The sequence below is a fragment of the Bos taurus genome, chromosome 7, assembly GCF_002263795.3.
Source record: "Bos taurus isolate L1 Dominette 01449 registration number 42190680 breed Hereford chromosome 7, ARS-UCD2.0, whole genome shotgun sequence".
Classification (NCBI taxonomy): domain Eukaryota; kingdom Metazoa; phylum Chordata; class Mammalia; order Artiodactyla; family Bovidae; genus Bos; species Bos taurus.
The window spans coordinates 35,154,051-35,170,605 of NC_037334.1; positions in this window are offsets into that span (position 1 = coordinate 35,154,051).

The following is a 16,555-nucleotide window of genomic DNA, read 5'->3' on the forward strand; positions in this document are numbered from 1 at the left end:
CTAGACAGCATATTAAAAAGCAGAGAATTACTTTGTCAACAAAGATCTGTCTAGTCAAAGCTATGGTTTTTCCAGTGGTCATGTATGGATGTGAGAGTTGGACCACAAAGAAAGTTGAACACCTAAGAATTGATGCTTTTGAACCATGGTTTTGGAGAAGACTCTTGAGAGTCCCTTGAACTGCAAGGAGATCAAACCAGTCAATCCTAGAGATCAGTCCTGAATGTTTATTGAAAGGACTGATGCTGAAGCTAGAATACTTTGGCTACCTAATGTGAAAAACTGACTCATTAGAAAACACCCTGATGCTGGGAAAAATTGAAGTAAGGAGGAAAAGGGGATGACAGAGAATGAGATGGTTGGATGGCATCACTGACTCAATAGACATTAGTATGAGCAAGCTCCAGGAGTTGGTGATGGACAAAGAAGCCTGATGTGCTGCAGTCCAAAGAGTCGGACATGACTGAGTGACTGAACTGACTGATAGACCTGTGGCTCTAAAGCCTGAATATATATATATTTTTTTAAGCCTTAATATATTTATTTTAGATTATTATTAGGTTAATTTGCTAAAAGACAATTCAGTGAAGAACCAATTTGCTTAATTTACCTGTTTCTTTTCACTGTTTAATTTCAGTTGACTGGCTTTTATTTAGGTATCTGCCCTCCTCACAGTCATAGGAGCTGGGAAACTTGACCCCACTGGGTGGTGTGTGTGTGTGGTGATATTTATAGCCTATCTGTAACAGTACGGTCTAAAATAATAGGTCCATGGACATGAACTTGGGCAAACTCAGGGAGATGGTAAGGGACAGGGAGGCTTGGCGTGCTGCAGTCCATGGGGTGCAAAGAGTCGGACATGACCTGGTGATTAAACAACAGCAATTGTAGACCAAACAACATGCATTAACTATAAAATATGATCAGTTATTATGCACAAAAGTAGAATTTTATTGGGAATGCATCCCATGATAAAAGTGGATTGGGAAGGTTGTTAAAATGGCTGGCTTAAAAGAACATTCATCCTGTTCCTTTGTTATACCAAAGTAAGCTTTGCCAAGGATATTTCTCTTTTGTTAAGTAGCAAAAGGTATATTGTGAAAGGGGTGAGGACCAGTATGACCTTCAGAACTGTCTGTTTTGAGAAGAGTATTAGGAATGTACACAGAGGAGTTGAGGATCTACTCATCAGCCTCACACTCCTTAGAATGTCTTTGTGGTACCCTCAGGAGTAGCCATCAGAGAAGGTGATGGCACCCCATTCCAGTACTCTTTCCTGGAAAATCCCATGAATGGAGGAGCCTGGTAGGTTGCAGTCCATAGGGTCGCAAAGAGTTGGACACGACTGAGCGACTTCACTTTCACTTTTCACTTTCACGCATTGGAGAAGGAAATGGCAACCCACTCCAGTGTTCTTGCCTGGAGAATCCCAGGGACGGGGATCGTGGTGGGCTGCCATCTATGGGGTTGCACAGAGTCGGACACGACTGAAGTGACTTAGCAGCAGCAGCAGCAGCAGGAGTAGCCATACCTTGCTTTGAAGACCACTGTCATCCAATATGAGGAATGTGGCAAGGGTGTATTTCAACAAAGTATCACCCTACTTTCAGGCTCACACTCGGGAAAAGGGGATGCCAGAACATGTTGTGGTCTACTCTGCAGTCTGAAGATGCTCACTATGGCAATTAGGTACCTGAAGCAAAGTGATGATTCTGCCATGGCTGGGAAAGTAGACTCATATATTTTTAACATGGAAAATATCTGAAAAGAAAGTTAAACATGATAGATGACCATTTCTTGTAGAACAACCAAAATTCTCAGGTGCTAGGGAATTAGCATAACTCAGTGAATGCAAAAGTGAACTTATTTTTAGAAATCTATAGAGATTTGTTCTGATACAAAGCAACTGCATTATTATGAAGGGTAAAATGACTCCAGAAATCACAAGATATTCTGAGGTCCAAATGAATACAATATCAGAGCAGATATCAAAGAGAAATCTGAAACAATTTATTATAGCAGGCAGTAATGCCTTCAGGGAAGGTTTCTTCCCCCCAGGTTAGCTAATATACAAGTCAAGTGGATATGTCAAATGTAAGACAAATAATGGTCTTAATAGAATTGCACAACTGAACTGTTTTGATGGAATTGGATCAAGGGAACACAGGAGAAGGAACACATTTGTATGGGGTGAAGTATTGTCTTGGAATGCAGTGTGTCACGAAATTCAGCTTTCAAAATGAGCTCAATTTAATTTTGAGAATAGCCATTTGAATTGGAAAAAAGCCTTTAGAATTTGAAGAGGAATAATAATAGCACTGGGTTGAGCTGCAGACAGTCTGGGGCTTTACTGAGGTTCGATGGCAAACTTGGTTTAACCTGCGGTTTTCCAGTTTCCTAAGCTGGTCTGGTGTCCCTCCTTGTGACCTGACAGGTACCCATGCTAGTCTACATTGCCAGACCTCTTCTGCCAGGTCTCAGTCGCAGGACCCATTTCTTGATAACTCTGCTACCAGGCAAACAATTACACAACAGCAAAGATCTCCAGTGACCTTCCGCTTTCACCTTGGTCTTTTGGCAGGTGTGATATACTATTTTAATATAGAAACTGTTATAGAGCGGTGCAGTTCTGGACACTTCAGCAAAATTTTTTGAGGGCAAGTGCAAGGGTTTTTCCTCTGGTTTTATTTATGCTCTGGCTTTCTGATGATACACCTTTATTGAGGAGATGTAAATATCTTTGTTTCTGTTCATTTATTTTCTGATATCTCTGGTGGTGGTGGTTTTTTTCTTTTGGATTCTGCCTCTAAGGAAGATAATTGTCTTGAGACTCTGTTATTTTCTATCCTTGGGGGTCTCTGGTAATTGCAAATGATGTCATTAAAACTTGAAAGGAAAAGTAGGTCATTATTTACATTTAAAGGGATATACTTGAAAAATGTAGTAATTATATTTAATAATTTTATGCAGGTTTTAAACTTGAACCAAAATTAAATGAAAGTAGTTTAAAATTCTGAAGTTAACAAGCAAGGGAAAATGGGTTATATTCCCCTAGTATGGTTGTACTTTGCAGAATCCAGGCTCTTTTTTGGCAAGGCCATAAATACTACATGAAAATATCACTGATACAAATACATTTACTGTTTAATTCCATGAATAGTCTAGCTGTATGCATGACAAATATATAGTGTCATCATATTTATATTCAAAGTAATCAGGAGTTGTACATATATGACCTGAATTATTCCCCTCAAAATTTTGCATGTTCATGCCAACAAATCACTTTGAGCAATATTTATTAGAACCTTTCTGTTACTCCTGCCATAGGTACAGATGAGAATCTCAAGGTACACTGAAAAAACATGAAGAGAGCGGGGGAGGGAGTAGTGAAGATGGGTGAGCAAAATTCTTACTTGGGATTAAATGACCTTCCCTATAAATCAGGGGGAAAGTTGTCAGCTGGGTACTTTCTCATTTGCAGCATGTATAAGCAGCAGGAAAATGAGGCAAAGCGTCCTCTGAAGCAAAACATTACCTATGATGTAATTCATTCTCACCATAGTGTCTCTTCTAGAATCTATTACTGAAGATAAATCACATGAGGCCCCGTCCAGGCCATTCCTCCACAGGCACTTCCTATTAGGAGCATCTTTATTTCCCCACCTGAAGCACTCTTGCCTTCCAAGCACCAGGGGTCAGATGAAGTGAGTGTATGCCCAATTAACTCTTCATAGGAAAGGGAAGGTTTTGCAATATTTAAAACCAAGAGTGTTTGGGTCATGTCATTCCTGAGGATGGTTGTGAGATAGTTTCAGATTTCTCTGGACCCAGGGCTAAGTAGTCATGCTCTGCTGTCCCTGGAAATCAGATGTATTGGTCTGGAGTCTTGGGAACTTTCCCACGGCACTCAGGAAGTCACACCAGTTCTGGCCATCTTTTTGGTCTCATAGCAAAATGTCAGCCGTTCCAAGGCCCAGATGAAAAATGCCCAGAATGTCAGACTGTCTTCTGTGAAAAAAATAATATTATAATTTACTGCTTATTTTCAGCTGGCCCTCCCTATCTGTCCAAGATTATTTCCCCTGACATCAAAATGCTTTCTTTCTTCCAGCCAGGCCGTCTTTTCTAGGTAGTCCCCTTGTCATGCGTTTCCCCACTGTAGCCTCTGCTCATTCTTCCCTTCTTGACCCCTGATCCCTTCAACTGTCCAACTTCAATGGAGCCCACCCATTGCAGGTCAATGCCCAGGGTTTATATTTTACCTCCAACCCATGGACTCTTTGTGATGCTTACTGACTTTCCCACTGTGCCTCAGTTCGGGATTTCAGGGGAGGAAATAGTCCTAGAGAGTTGCAGGTAAATCTTTCCAAAAGGGGCCAGAAATGAGATGTCATGGTAATGGCCAAAATTCGATTTTTCACTTACCTTCCCTTGGTGCCCATTCTATCTTTGCAATTAAGTCCTTGAATCCTTGTGGTCCTGCTTTGGTAATCCATGAGTAGCAGGAAGAGCATCTGAATGACACCTTTCTTCTAATAACCCTTAGTACCTAGTCATCTTGCTTGTATTTTTCTGGTCCTAATTATTGGATAATATATAGTAAGAGCACTCAGGTCCTGAGTTGAACAAGATGCTGAGCAATAGAAGAAAATTAAGCACTGGACTTGCCTCCTGGGAACTTTCTCACCCCATTCCTGTGAGTGTATGTTTGTGGTTGGGGAAAAACAAAAGAGGGTTTTCATGGGCCCCGACTGTGTTCTGGGTGGCACAGGAGGTCTCAGTGCTGTTCTATGCATATGGTTGGGTGGGCAGCAGAACAGTATCATTGCTCTGCTGCAGGCGGAAAACCTTACTGTCCCCCCAGGTCAGCTGCTGGCAGCAGGACCCCTGTGATTGCATGTGCTCTTTGGCTGCCTTTGTCCATGGTCAGGCCCATAGGACTCAAGTTTCTGGACCATGTGTTTTGACAGAAGATGATATTAATTGTAAATTCCCTTCTGAATAAGGAATCGGTACAGTGTTTGAATAGGGTGAGGTTAAAATAATACCACCACTGACGCTTGGCAAGTGCTTGTGGTGTACTGGCATTTGCATTATCTCATTTATAATCTTCACGATGACAGACGAGAGTGATAAAGTACAGAGTGATTTGTAAAAGGTCACTTAACTGTTGAGAAATGGGATTGGGGTGTGTCCCTATCAGCCTCACCCCAGAGTCTGTGCTCTCACTTAGTCACTTCCTGTCCGGTGTACTTAGTGGTTGGAATTAGTTTATCGACTCAGACATGTCAGGGCCAACACCTCTGCTAGTCTCCTGAGCTTTCCCTCCTAGGTGGCGTCTGTAGTCTTGGCTATCATATTCTACCTTCAAGGCCAGCAATAAAGGGAAGGATGCTTTCATGAGATTTTCACTTGGGTTTTCCTGCCTGGCACTCTGCCACATGACTATCTCTAGCTACAAAGGGAGCTGGCATAGTGAGTGTTCAGTTTTGTAACCTTTAGAGTTGAACAAGTGGAAGAGCAGTAGCTTGGGCTTGGTTGAGGGGTGAGACAGTTAACAGTATCTTCTATGACACCTGATTTTATGGAGGGCTCTCTTACTTGGCTCTGGGGCAAGTACGAGGAAGAGGAGGCTCTCTTTCCATGAACAGTATTACTCCTTTGGAAGACTGAACAATGCCCCCACAGATAACCAGGTCCTAATCTCAGCAGCTTGAACGTGAATCCGTATAGCCCTTATATGGGGAAAGGGGTTCTGAAGATGTGCTGAAGGATCCCGAGATGTGGAGACTACCTGGATTATCCACATGGGACCTAAATGTAATCACAAATGTCCATTTAAGGGGGAACACAGGGAGCTTTGACTGGAAATAGAGGTGGTCTGATGACTGAAGTAAGATCATTTTTCTAGGCTTTAAGATAGAAGAAGCTACCATAATTCAATGACAGCAGCTCCCAAAGGTAGACAAGGTGGGGAAGCAGAGTCTCCCCTGCCTCAGGAAGGAGTGCAGCTTTGCCTGCATTTTGACTTTGGCCCAGTGAAGATGATACTGGGCTTCCGACCTCCTAACTGTTAGAGAATACATGTGTGTGTTTGAAGGTACCAAGTTTGTGGTAAGTTGTTTTGGCAGTTTCTGTGCATGTGTGTGTGTGTGAGAGAGAGAGACAGACAGACAGACACAGAGAGAGAGAAGATGAAAGAGAGAAAGGTGAGAGAGTGTGACATTGGACAGGCCATATCTATTGGCAGTTCTCTGCACTGCGAACATGGGTTGGTTTGTGCCTTTGTTTACAGCTCTGGTCCTTAGCAATTAAAGGTGATAAAACAGTGGGCAAATTCCATTAGATCCCATTAGGTACCCGAAGCTTCCTGTGACATCTGTAATGGTACAGTCTAAACTAAAAGTCCTGGAACCCTTTCAAAAGCAAGAACTCTCATAGGTAAGTAGAAGGGATTGATTATATAAGGTTTCTCCTTTCTGCTCCACCTGGGCTCAAGAAGAGATCCATTTGACATCAGGGCAGTACCATGACTGTGTAATCGGTTGTCAGAGTGGGACATTTTTTTCTCTCACTTTTGCTGAGGTCTTAAAATCAGAGAACAAAACTGTAGAACCCATATCTCAAAGTGAGCGTCAGGTCTCTTGTGCAGGACTGGCATAAGAAGTTGACCCAAATAAGTTCTATAGTTTTATCTGGAGGATACCTAAGCGGGAGGTGGTGAAAAAGGACAGAATGTTTCAGGAGAAAGCTTGTCGGAGAGCTGTGACTCACTTTCCCATGACCCATGCTGTCTTCACCTCGAGCAGGAGAGAGGGGCTTCAAGAAGTCCATTTACAGGATTTTTAACTCTTCTGTGGAATTTGCAGGGGCATAAGGGACATTTGTGATGACTGATTCATTTCTGAGTATGTGGCTGGAGCTGTGTGCCTGGCTGTCATGACATACATACAAAACTGCATGGAAGCCATTTCTCCCTTCTTCAACGTCAGAACCAAAAAAATAGCCTGTGCTTTCCGTGGGGTGTGTGGCTGTCTAATGATGGTGGTGGAGGGGAGCTGACCTGGGCTCAGTTTAGGAAGCCCACATGGATGTGACAGTATAGTGGAGTCTATTCAGGGAATCTTCTAGGGGTCTGGGAGTTGAAAGGGTTGAAACCGGCCTGATGAGGGAGTGTCATCCATGTACAGGGAACCTGGGTGAGAGGTCACCAGAAGAGGGTCTCCATATTACCCTCCAGGGCCTCAACTTATAAAGAGCTGGGTCAATATTTGCCCAATGTCAGATCAAACACACACACACACACACACACACACACACACTCACACACACACACACAAAACCAGCCATGCTAGGATTGTCCTTTCCCCTACTGCCTTCCTCCCTTGGGCCCAGTCCTGGAGGATCAAACACCTTGACTATGGCTGAGAGGCGGACTAGAAGAACAAAGCTGGGGAAAAGAGAGGCAGCCCAACTGGCCTGCTCTGCCCCACCCCTGGTTTCTAGGCCTTAAAACAGTAATGTGCTAGAGAAGGAAAGGGACTCTCAATTAAAGAAGAGCTTGGGATTTTGATTTTCATATTCTACTGGGCAATCATTTCCCAAATAAAACTGTTCTTGTGCCTAAAACAAATTGAAAAAAAAATGAAGGGATCTGCCAGAGATTTCATCCAATAGGCAGGGAAGAATGAGTCTGTGGATGAGCTTTGAATAGGTAGTAAATGAAAGATTCAGTTGTTTTCTGCTTGTACCCTATGTCGCGTGGCTAGTTTCATTAAACAGCTACAGCTGTTTCTGTCCAATTTCTGGTATTCCAATGCACAGTAGCTGGGTTTCTTTAGATAGAGACCTACGTAATCGGGTTACTTTAGATAGAGACCTACGTAATCTTTGTCTGTGCTGGGTCTTTGTTGCTGCACGTGGGCTTTCCCTAGTTGTGGCGAGTAGGGTCTACTCTTCGTTGTAGTTGCCGGCTCTTCATTGTGATGGCTTCTCTTGCAGGCTTAGTTGCTCTGTGGCATGTAGGATCTTCCCAGACTGGGGACTGAACTCGTGTCCCCTACATTGGCAGGAGGATTCTTATTCACTGCACCACCAGGGAAGTCCTTAGGTAATCTTTTAAAATACGCTTAGACAGTCTTAGGAAAGGTGAGACTTCCATGCACTGTAAGGGTGCTCCAGCTTAACAAGGGTGCACCCCTCCCCTTGTTAGAGTAGAGCAGCCTGTAATGCAGGGTATCCTGACCTGACTCCCTCACCCACATCTGGCCGCTTTCTTCCTAGTTTAGTGGAATGCAGTCTCAAGGCCTTGGAGTGCTTTGCCTCTGATTCCATTAGCGTTTTCAAGGCTAAATTTTGTAAACATTACTTCTGTCTCTCTTTCTACTCTAACTCCATTTTCCTCTCCTTTCTCTCAAATCTCTCTTCCAGTCATTGCCCAAAGTGTTCTTCAGATGCAGTAAGGACTGCAGGAAGAATTGGGGGAGAGGCCAGGGTCATTTTCAAAGCCACAGCTGGGGTGGAAGATGAATTTCCTTTTCCACTGTGGTTACAAGGGCTCTTGCTGAAATATAGAAGGCACAGTACAGGGTGGAATTGAGAAGGTGGTCTTTAGAAAAGGAGGATCAGTTTTTGGCTCAGCTGGTCTGTGTGTCTCAGGAAAAGACTGACTCCTCTGTTTTCTAGCTGTACTTTTTTGAGGAAGAAAGATTGATTTAGTGAGTCATGTCTGAAATCCACTGAAACATACATTTGTAGGCTCAGAACTGTGCGCTGGATTGATCCTGACTTAATGCAGTTCAGCAATGCTTGTTGAAGCAATCATGGTTAAAAGGATACACCAGCAAGGCTGAAAAGCAGAGGGTTGAATGGGTTTCGGCTTTCCTTAGCACTGAGCCAGAAACTCCTCATTTGTTTTCTTAGTCTGAGAATCACCTCATGCTATTCAGACAAGGTGACAACCATGCCTGAAGAGGCTCTGTTAAGCCAATTTACCTCAGGCATGTGGCTGTAGATTTTAGAGGAAAGCAATGAGTGATGAGAGATTGTTTTCCCAGCTCAGCAGAGCTTTCCAGTGACCAAATAACTGAGCTAGTCTCTCAAAAGAGTCCCTAGGTTAACCTAGTAACTCTGGTTGCTCTTCTGCCACTCAAGCTTGTGTGACCCCGGCAAGTCATTTAGCCTGACAAGTCTTCAGCTGCTTCACTTAAAAATGGTGGAAGGAGGCCCACATGAGCTACAATCCTGCAGTTTTCTGGCTTCGTTTCTGTTGATGGCCAGTCGGTGTGGATCTGTGGGTGATTTTAACCCTACTGTGAGTCAGGCCTTGTGATGTCACAAACAAGCCTTGATGGCTGAGGTGGTCTGACCAGCGGGATCTGGCTTTGGCGTCTGAAAACACACCAGGGTTTCAGCACCTTTGCTTTCCTGCCTATAACTGGCAATAAATGACCAAAACTGCATGCAGATTCAAAGACAGAGAGCTAAAATACTTTCTTTTAGAGTAAAAAAAAAAAAAAAGATCCTGAACTTGTTTCTATGTATTGGGTATTTCAATACAATATTATAGTAGTTCTATTAATTCTTAAAAGAATTATATAATCAGATGCAACCGATTACTCCTAGATAAAATATCAAGGCTGTGTGTATAATTGGCTCTGTTTAATGTACCTTTTGTTATTTTCAAACATGATTTTGGGTGGAGGTGGATAAGGAAGACTATTTTTTGCCTCTTTTCTTGTGCTGGGTTTTCTGGCATGTGGCCAGAGAGATAAAACCTGACTCCTGTTCTAAAAAAGAGACAAGAGTTGGAGATAATACATGAATGAGAAAGAGGTGATACAGAAAAGAGATTCTGTCTTCATAAATAGGCAGTCTCAGATGTGGAAGACCAAGGTGAGGACTGGGTGGTATGTGCCTGGGTGGCAATGATTAAAGCCTGTCTTACTGCATATGGTAGGGGATTTGTCTTCAGAGCTTTGGTTTCCTCCACCACTCTGCCCACCAAGAGTATCCATTCAGGCTGGCTCAGTTCAGTCTGTGTCTCTGCATTTTGATTCTCCATGACCCTCTCTGGGTGAGATGAGGTGTGTTATGTGTTCTGTATCACTCTGTACTTCCCAAGGGGAGTTGTTGTATTCTGATTCTTGATTCAATTCTCTCTTTTCCTAAGTTTCTATGAGCTCTATCCTGCTTGCTGTTGTTTTCCCAATGACTGGCATTCATTGACTGAAAAAAAAATCATCAGCAATTAAAATAATAATCTGCTACTCTTGAAAGACTATGTTCTTCTACTTGGCCTCTCTGTGGTTATATTCCACTTCTCTCATGGAATCTATTAGACATGAGATTGAACATATTAGATGTTATTTACTAATTCAACAGCAAATGATTTTGCATCATCAAGTTTATGTATCAGGATGGTTCTGGGATCAGGGTTTAAAGGGATAAATAAGATAGGCAAGGCTCTTGCTGTCTGGGAGAGCAGGAGGAGAGAGACAGAAACTAAATGCAAACAAGTAAACAGGACATTTTAGACAGTGCTTTGTGCATGATGCTCTAGAGATTGATAGGGTTGGTGGTAAGGGTAGGCCTGAGTGTGGAATGTTTGAACCAGTCTTGAAAGATGGGAAGGCTCCCAGCTATGTGGTGGTAGTGAGAAGCGGGGACAGTTGAGGCAAAGACAAGGTCCAGAGATAGGGACAGGCTTGGAGTATTTAAGGACCAGAGAGAAGCCCTGAGTGGTCGGGGGCAAGTGAGTAAGGATGAGTTTAACAACATGAAGCTGGAGTGGAGGTCAAAGGTGAGGTCATTTAGGGCATTGTAGGCCACATGGATCAGCCAGAGTTCTGGCAGGAAATGAAAAGCATAATTTAGTTGAGTTATGTGGAGAGAGTTTTGATGTGGGCCAGGCATCGGAAAAGCAACAAGGTTAGTGCAGTATGCTGGGGCTGGTAAAGGAGGTTAGCAAGGGGAGAGGGCAGCTCCTGACTCTGGAGGGATGCAACCAGATCACAATGACCCAGCCAAGAAAAAGCTGGGGGAAAGCCATGTCTTCACTGCCCTCCTTGTTTCAGAGTTTCCATAGGTGCCTCCCACTGGCCAATATAACCAGAAGCAGGAGGCCAGGGAGCCCACTGATACAGGTCTAAGAGTGATTGTGCAAAGGCATGGAGAAGAGTCTAGCTCACCCTGCTGACAAATTTGTCTTGTAATCCTGTGGATAATGGAAAGCATTAGGGGATTTTGACAAGGACAGTGGCTGTTTCGAAGAGATTACTCAGGCCGCTGTGTGGAGACTTGACTACAGTAAGATTCAGTCACTATAAACCGGCTCCTGGCCCTCCCTGATGTGGTAAAGCTGGCTGATCATTTGTCCTGGAGCACACTTAAATGTCCCATGCTGGTGTGTTTCTTGAGGTTCCTGGTGTGTCATGGTGGTCTGGGGTGGCAGTCTGGCAGCTCTGTGGGATGCTGGCCATGGCACTATTTCTAGTCTTTAGTTTGTGTGTAACTTGACACTGAGTGTCTCGCTAAGGCTGGCCCTCCTCATGTAAAACTGCCCCCACCCCCCGTCCCTGTGCTGTGTGTGGCTCAGTGAGGGGGCATCTGTGGGAGAAGCTTACTCTTATTTCTGTTTTAAGGCATCATGACAATCCTGGCCATTCCTAGGGGCTGGTCTCTTGAAATTGGGCTTTGGTGAAGGAAAATTGGATTTGAAGAAACTTTATGAGGAACTTTCATAATAGGGTTGTCTTCTGGGAAGAAGACGTACGTTCAAGTGTGTGTGCACGTGTGGGTTTGCGGGCAGTGGGAGGACAAAGGAAGGAGCGTGACAGAGGGAGACGCAGTGAGAGCACTCCACATTTGAGTCCTGTTCTTCCAGAATGTTTTGTAGAGAATGTTCTAGGTGTGCCTTGCCTGAGTTGAGGATAAAAATGAAATTCCTGAAAAATTAAAAAAAAGAAAAAGCCCACAAAACTCTCCTTCCCTTTTGTGTTTCAGATGTTGGACACTGGGATGCTGTATATGATTTCTGAGGTTATCTGTAGTTCTGATTTTAATGAGGATTACCCTAAAAATCTAAAGAAAGAATATTGTTGAGTTGAAAACCAGTTTAACTTTTGACTCCATCTTAAATCTGGGCTATATAGTTGACTGGATGCTTGAAGTCTGAATAGTGTATTTCTATTGCCAAATAGAATTTTGATAGCATGGTAAGGAATGGAAAAGAATGATTTTGGTTTCCCAGTCATTTTAAGAGGATGTTTTAAAAAAATAGGTTACAGTTTTTTGGATTGAAATTGCTAGTGAACAAATCAAATGCTAATGATGGATATTTTAATACTCTGTTAAAGGAATATTGATCTAAATTGTTCAAGAATCTTTGAATCATTGGTTAGTATTCAAGAGATGGCTGTCATGTAATGAGATGGCTTTTAACAAACTCATTAAAACTCATTCAATTGACTAAAAATAAATTGAATGTGTACTATTCATAAGGCAAGTGAGGGAAACTAAAATGCATAAGATGTAGTCTCTGCCCCCAAGGAGGTTGTATACTGTAATAATCTTTCACTTCAGTGTAATCACCTTGGGACTGTATTGTCTTTTTTCAATGGGATCAATCTTGCTAAACATTTAAGAACTACTTTGAAATTGTCTTTGGAGGCATCTTAACACATTCGCACATGTACACATGCACACACACACACACACACATGTGCAATCATTGTCAGTTTCATTTCTGTAGAACAGTGGTCAGCAAAGTATGGCCTGCTGGTTAAATCCAGCCTGCTGCCTGTTTGGCATGGCCCCAGACCTAAGAATGGTCTTTACATTTTTAAATGGTTGAAACAATCAAAACAAGAATAATATATTGTGACACATGAAACTTGTATGAAATTCAAATTTCAGCATTCATAAATAACATTTTTATTGGAACACAGCAATGTTTATTCGTTTATGTGCTGTCAATGGCTACTTTCATGCTACAGTGGCAGAGTTGAGTAGTTTTGACAGATTCCATATGGCCTTCAAAGCCTAAATATTTACTGTTTGGTCCTTTAAAGAATCATGTCTTTAGAATCAGATGTCTCTATATTTATATATTGATATTATTTATAAAGAGGCTTCAGTTAGATTCCCTACCTTCTTCCATAAATTTGACTCTGAATAACTTTTTCCAAGTTTTCAAAACTCACACTTTTCATTCATCAGAGGTAAAATATTTTACTTCACTTTATGGGCATTCAAGGAGGACTTTTTCAGGCTTTGAAGTAATCCCCAAAGAGTTTCCCCGTTCTCTGGGCAGTGGTCATGGTGTTCCTACAATGAATTGGGAGGTCCCTGAGTTTGTTAGGATGTAAGGAGTAGGGAGAAGGAAAAACCACCTTAGTTACCCCTCAGGAGGTCTCAAAGAGGAACGGAACCGTGTTCAGGCACAAAAGAAGCAGAGGAGTACACTCTTTGCTCAGGAGTCTTGCCTTTTGGTCCCTGCTCTCTGCTGTATTCACTGTGACTCTGCTTCTGAGGCTGTTGACTGCTATCTCTCATTTCTAATATTCTCTACTTTGGGGCTTCTCTTTACTGGTGGTTTTCACGGTCTCATTGCTGTTTCTGCTTCTCTGTGGTTCTTGGTTTCCAACATTCAGACATCTTGGAAGGAGGATTTTATTGGGCCTGTCTGTCACTACACAGAAAAATATGCCTTTGATGTGCAGAGGGCTTCACCTAGGTTTAGATGACTATGAGGGCAAGGAGAAAAAACAAGCATGTTACCCTAATGTGGGAAGTGTTTGCCATTGGCCATTTGTTGATTCCTTGGTCCATAAACATACACTGGTATATAGATGTTCACAGAACTATACAAAAAGATCTTAATGATCCAGATAAACACAATGGTGTGACCACTCACCTAGAGCCAGACATCCTAGAATATGAAGTCAAGTGGGCCTTAGGAAGCATCACTATGAACAAAGCTAGTGGAGGTGATGGAATTCCAGTTGAGCTATTTCAAATCCTAAAAGATGACGCTGTTAAAGTGCTGCACTCAATATGCCAGCAAATTTGGAAAACTCCAGCAGTGGTCACAGGACGGAAAAGGTCAGTTTTCATTCCAATCCCAAAGAAAGGCAATGCCAAAGAATGCTCAAACTACCACACAATTGTATTCATTTCACATGCTAGCAAAGTAATGCTCAAAATTGTCCAAGCTAGTCTTCAGTAGTATATGAACCATGAACTTCCAGATGTTCAAGCTGGATTTAGAAAAGGCAGTGGAACCAGAGATCAAATTTCCAACAACCGTTGGATCATCAAAAAAGCAAGAGAGTTCCAGAAAAACATCTACTTCTGCTTTATTGACTATGGCAAAGCCTTTGACTATGTGAATCACAACAAACTGTGGGAAATTCTTAAACTGATAGGAATACCAGACCACCTGACCTGCTTCCTGAGAAATCTGTATGAAGGTCAGGAAGCAACAGTTAGAACCATACATGGGACAATGCACTGATTCCAATTTGGGAAAGGAGTACATCAAGGCTGTATACGTCACCCTGCTTATTTAACTTGTATGCAGAGTACATCATGCGAAATGCCAGGCTGGCTGAAGCACAAGCTGGAATCTAGATTCCTGGGAAAAGTATCAGTAACCTCAGATATGCAGATGATACCACCTTTATGGCAGAAAGTGAAGAGAAACTAAAGAACCTCTTGATAAAAGTGAAAGAAAAGAGTGTAAAAGCTGGCTTAAAAACTCAACGTTCAGAAAGCTAAGATCATGGCATCCAGTCCCATCACTTCGTGTCAAGTAGATGGGGAAATAATGAAACAGTGAGAGACTATTTTCCTGGGCTCCACAAACACTGCAGATGGTTACTTAGCCATGAAATTAAAAGACACTTGCTCCTTGGAAGAAATGCTATGACCAACCTAGACAGCCTATTAAAAAGCAGAGACATTACTTTGCCAACAAAGATCCATCTAGTTAAAGCTATGGTTTTTCCAGTAGTCATGTATGGATGTGAGAGTTGGAGTATAAAGAAAGCCAAGTGCCAAAGAATTTACACTTTTGAACTGTGGTGTTGGAGAAGACTCCTGAGAGTCCTTTGGACTGCAGGGAGATCAAACCAGTTAAATCTAAGGGAAATCAGTCCTGAATATCCATTGGAAGGACTGATGCTGAAGCTCCAATACTTTGGCTACATGATGAGAAGAACTGACTCATTGGAAAAGACCCTGATGATGAGAAAGATTGAAGGAAGGAGGAGAAGGGGACGACAAAGGGTGAGATGGTTGGATGGCATCACTGACTCGATGGACATGAGTCTGAGCAAGCTCTGGGAGTTGGTGATGGATGGAGAAGCCTGGCATGCTGCAGTCCTTGGGCTCCCAAAGAGTTGAACACGACTGAATGACTGAACTGAACTAAACTGATAGATGTCCAGGCATCAGAGATTCTGCTCAAACTACAAGTGTCCTCTCCATGATTGTGGTAAACAGCCAAATGGTATCAACTTGGCAAATCAATATGGTGAGGAAATGCTAGCAGTGGCTACTCACTGGGGCTGAGTGCAAAGTGTTCTGTAAGGAAGAGAAATGCAGGTGTTATCAGACATTATCCAGATAGACTAAAAGGAGAGTCAGCCAGTCAGAGGCAAGTTTGAAGTACTCAGTGACCTTTAAACTGGGAGCCCAGTATAGGTTAGTATAAGCCTATTTACTTGTCTGCAATTGTATGTCTCTATGACAAAAATTTGACTTTTAGTAAGTTCATTGGTATAGGCTGAGGTCTTAATTTGCTATAAATGAACCATTTGCATTTCAAGGCCCAAACCTGTCTACTGTTTCCTTGACCCACCCCGTCTCCATCTCTTGTTGTCACTTGCACCTTTTTTCCTACTTTTTTCCCCCAGCACCAGGCGTCGTGTGGGATCTTACTTCTCTGACCAGAGATTGAATCTGGGTCAGAAGTGTGGAGTCTTAACCACTAGGCCATCAGGGAAGTCCCTCTTCTACCATTTGATTTAAATATTTTAAACCAGAGTCAGAGTAAACCAGAGACTAATAGAACACATGTTCCAGGGACAGTTTGTTTTGTTCTAGACAAGGTCCAGGACAAACAGAAGTAAAAAAGTGTCCCCACCCTGGGGGATCCAGTCCGATGATGCTGCACACGTGGGCACCCTCCATTACTTACTTCTCTGTGATAGTCATATTGTCTGCCTCTCTTGGACATCTAGGGCACTCCACGGTGATATAAACAGGATTCCCTCTAGAGAATTTAGATCTTTTCATTGCCAGTCTGACTTAGTCTCCTAAAACTTGGGTCTTCAGCTCTGAGAAGCAAAGGAACGGAAGGCTGTGACTGTGAACACTTTGACCTTGGCACTGTCTCATGACAAAGTGGTTTTGACTGGGCAACTTGGACAATATTAAAGGTGAGTTTCCACCAGTATTACTTGCAAAATAAGAATTAAAATACTTCTTAGGGTTGTAGAGGCAGGTATGTGCTTTTTGAGAAAGGTAAGGAAATAAATTCCCTTATGAAATA